General features: G+C 40.5%; 1 pseudogene; it reads right to left on the reverse strand.

Annotated features, from left to right (window-relative positions):
* Positions 1-1215: 1215 nt before the first annotated feature.
* On the reverse strand, positions 1216-2839 carry LOC110574831 (annotated as a pseudogene).
* Between the last annotated feature and the right edge of the window lie 1916 nt (positions 2840-4755).

The raw sequence follows: 4755 nt of genomic DNA on the forward strand, positions 1-4755 counted from the left end.
ACCCACTATCCTTGGGTAAATGCAACATCTCAAATGTGAAACTGCCCTGATACCAAATTTAGGAGTATGTAAATCCCACAGTATGTATCATAAGCCTTAAGAACGCTTACATTTTTTACCCAAAACTTCTACCATCAGAAAGCACAACGAAAGCTTAATACCCAGGTTTACAAACAAGCATGTTCACTGCTGTGTGGACTATGATGGCCAACAGCTGGGAACAACCCAAATGTCCAATAGCGGAACAGAGAGGTGAACTATCTGGGATCCAGAGGATGGAATATCATGCAGCCAGCAACAATAACGACTATGAAGCATATTTAGTGACATGAAAATGAAACCTGCACCACATGCTCCCCATAAAATGACAGGTGGTTTCTGCTTCCTCTGTTTATTTTTCTGCACTAAAGTAAGCCGGGTTATAAAAAGCAATCCATAAAATACACCTCTAAGCCCTACCTCCCCAGTTGTAGAACATGGACTTCGGGGCATATTTTAAGTTTGCTCCGCCTCCTCTCACTCCTGTGTATTCTAACCCCAGGGCATTCTTAGAGACTTTTTGCCCCAAATATGGTTGCTTCTTTAAATATCTCCCTTCACCGCCCCCCACCTGCCCTACTTGAGACTTCCATTTTATGTTAGATCTCTTGATATTGTCCCACGGATCACTGAGGCTCTGCCATTACTTTGCATTCATTTTTTTCTCTCTTGCTTCCATTTGGATAGTTTTTATTATAGGTCATTAAGTGCACTCATCTTTTTTCCTGTAACATCTAATCTTAATATTATTTAGGAAAATTTCTATATCAAATACTGTATTGTTCAACTGTAGAGCTTCTTCAGTTTCTTTCATCAGTGTTTATATGTTTCCTGTATGTAGATCTTGTGCATACTTTGTTGAATTTATACCTAAGTATTTCTCTTTTTAGTGTTATTATAATGGTATTGTTTTTCTAATTTTTTTTTTTTTTTGGAATTTAATCTTTATTTACAGGACACTGCAAGAGAGGAGATTCCACATAGAAATAAGAAACCCACTGAGAGGAGGAGCTTCATACAGGTTGTACAGTTTGGAACTGGTCAAGTAGAGTTTCCTTGTAAAAAGTGCTACAATAACAAAACACATTTAAAAAGAGTTCTTAGTAGAGAAACAGTAAGACAAACTTCTACCAAACAGAGTACACAACAAACAACTTTCTGCCTCAGCTGTACAATCTAAAAGTTAAAAGTCCCGGGAGTGCCATCCTGAACTTGGAACGTATAACCTTCAGAGGTAGTTTCTGGCACAACATTCTGATCTTCCTCTTCCTCTACAGAGAAATACTTCTCAATCAAGTTTAATGAAGCTTTGTACACAGACTCATTTTCATGGTTTTGTAGAGCTTCAATTTTGTCCAAACCTCCACATTCTTCAATCATTATACTAAGTTTCTCAGTTTCACCTAGTTTCTCAGCAGCCTGAAAGATGTTTGAAATGGCATCCAGAATAACCAGAATAATTTTGGTGTCTTTTGTAGTTAAGAGGTTCATCAATGGTTCTATTATGCCACAATGAACGAGGTATACAATCTGTTCAACTGTCCCACCACTTGTATAGTTGGTCACAGCCCAGACAGCTTCCTTTTGTGTCTTAAAGTCTGCCTTAGAGAGAACACCAACGAGGAATGGGACTAATCCATGATTCACAACTTGCTGTATCTGGTCCTGGCGACCAGCTGTGATGTTTGACATTGTCCACGTAGCTTCCTTCTGAATATTAGTTTTGGGGTTTGTTAGGGGGCTGGGAAAAACAGCAAGTGCTCCTGCATCTATTACAACCTGAGTCTGTTCATCTGTCCCAGTGACAATATTTCCTATGGCTCTTAGCGCAGGAGTCACAATGGGCAATTCAGTAGCTCCTAGAAGCTTCACAAGCTGGGGCACAACTCCTGTTTTCACAACCATTTCAATCCGTTCATTTGGACCATCAGTAAGGTAGGAAATGGCCCAGCAGGTATCTGCCAATACTTCTGGATCATCATGATGCAGGAGACGAACTAAAGTAGGAAGAATCTGCTCAACAGCATCTAATGGGGGTGCAGGATTCTTGTTGCGACAAAGGTTTGAAAGTGTCCAAGTAAGGTTACGTAAGTAACCACATGCTAAAGATGACATATCAGGAACTGCAAGGAGAGCCAACAGTGGGTCAACTGCACCATACTTAATAACCAAGTCTCGAAAAACTGAACCATCACCTGCAATGTTTCCTAGAGCCCATACAGCTTGTTCACTGATGTGGGCATGGGAAGATGCCAACAGAGAATGAATGCTGGGATAGCACCTCCATCTACCACAGCCTTGGTCTGTTCTGACGTCCCAGAAGCAATGTTAGTGAGAGCCCAAGCAGATTCAAACTGAATGGGACTACAATCAGTTCTGCCCAAGAAGGACACAAACTTTGGAATCAAACCAGCCTGAATTATGTTGTCTATGGGGGGCTGTTTTTCCCTAGAAAGCAGTTTCCTAGCAGCTTGAGTAGCCTGGAGCTGGCTTTCCAAATTGTTGCTATTTATGCCTTTGACAATGTCATCAACAGACCAATTTACAGTGCCCTGGTTGTTGCGGTTTTCCTGTAGTGGAGAGGTAGCATCATCAGGAAACAAGCTTACGTTTCTCCTTTTCAGCATCTGGTCATCCTTCTTAGCTTTCCTCAGCTCCACATTAACTTCTATTTGGCGCCGCCTCATTTCTGTACTGTCTTTCCCCTTGTTCTTGAATCTGTTAAGGCGGGCAGCTGGTGAATTAGCATTCTCGTTGGTGGACATGGTTATGAGACAAAGGGAGAAAGCTACACGGCCGGCTCAGGCTTCCACAGAAGGCGGTCCGGGGCACGCAGGCTGCAGGTCAGCTGCCCTCAAAACGTCCACCATGGATCATCCCAAAGACGGTGTCTGTTTTTCTAATTTTAAATTTCAATTGTTCATTCCTGCTGTATAGGAAAGCAACTGATTTTTACATAGTGATCTTGTATCCTGAAACTCTGCTATACTCACTTCCTAGTTTGAAGAGTTTCTTTTTTTAATTTGAGATTCTGTGAGATATTCTGTGTAAACAATCATGTCATTTGCAAATAGACAGTTTTATTTCTTCTTTTCCAAACTGTATACCTATTATTATTATTATTATTATTTTGTCTTATTGCACTAGCTAGGACTTCTAGTAGTCCTAAAAATGTAGCGAGAGAGGACATCCTTGCCTTGTTTCCAGTCTTAGGGGGAAAATTTCTAGTGTCTCACCATTAAATATGATACTCTCTGTTGAGTTTTTTGTTTATTTGGTTTTGACAGATTTTTTTCAAGATTTTATTTATTTATTTGACAGAGAGAGAGAGAGAGAGAGTGAGCACAAGCAAGGGGAGCAGCAGAGGGAGAGGGAGAAGCAGGCTTCCTGCTGAGCAAGGAGCCCAATGTGGGGCTTGATCCCAGGACCCTGGGATCATGACCTGAGCCGAAGGCAGACGCTTAATGGACTGAGCCACCCAGGCGCCCCTTGGCAGATGTTTTTTTTACCAAGTTGAAAACATTCTCCTCTAGCCCTAGATTTCTGAATTTTTTTTTTTTTTTTATCATGAATGGGTGTTGGATTTTACCCAATGATTTTTCTGCATCATATGATTTTTCCTTTCTGATATTTGATTTTTCTTCTTTAACTTATAGATATGGTAGATCACACTGGTTAGTTTTTGAATGTTGAATTGGCTTTGCATGCCTGGAATAATTCCTACTTGGTCCTGGTGTAAAATTCATTTTATACATTGTTGAATTTGATTTCTAATAAATTTTTTGAAGATTTTTGTGGCTATGTTCATGTGAGACATTGGCTCATAGTTTTCCACTTTTGCAATGTCTTTACTGTATTTGGATATTAGAGTAACACTGGCCTCATCATGATATTTTTATTTGATTCTTAATGTCATACTAGGTAAAGAAACAATTAAAATTTTAAGGCATTAGCATAAATTTTACTATTCACCTTTATATTGTATAATGCCGGTTTGGATGCAAATATAAGAGCATTTAACTCATATGCAGGGTCTTCAAAATTAGTCTGTATTATGTAGCTCATCAGAAACATGTGTATCATTTCATGGTGGAAGGTGCACACAACTAACTCAGCTGTGCTTATTTCACTTCTTGAAATATACACATGGTACCGACACTTTCTGCTTTCAGCTCAGTGATGAGAAAGGAGGTCTGAAAGGCAAAAGAATTGCAGGTCCCAGGTCGTTCCCTCTGCTTCCATGCCATCATTTTCAACACAAGCATAATGCAAGGAAGTAACACAAGTGAGGAAGGACATGCTAGCATTCCTGGTCCTTCATGTTTCTCAGAAGGCCATGGATCTCTTTCTGCAGTTGAATCAAGTTCTGATTCTACTGTGTGATGATTTTTATGTATCAATTTGACTGAACTAAGGGACACCCAGATAGCTGGTAAAACATTACTTCTGGGTGTGTCTGTGAGGGTGTTTCTAGAAGAGATTAGCATTTGAATGAGTAGATTAAGTAAAGAAGATGCACCCTCTCTGGTGTGGGCTGGCATCCTCCAATCCACTGAGAGCCAGTATAGAACAAAAATGTGGAGGAGAGTGAATTTTCTCTTTCTCTTCTTGAGCTGGGATGCACCTGCCTTTGGACATCAGAGCTCCTGGTTCTTGGGCCTGGGACTCCAGAACATGGACCCGCAGCCCCCTGGTTCTCAAGCCTTTGGACTTGGA

Source organism: Neomonachus schauinslandi, chromosome 4 (assembly GCF_002201575.2).
Source record: "Neomonachus schauinslandi chromosome 4, ASM220157v2, whole genome shotgun sequence".
Classification (NCBI taxonomy): domain Eukaryota; kingdom Metazoa; phylum Chordata; class Mammalia; order Carnivora; family Phocidae; genus Neomonachus; species Neomonachus schauinslandi.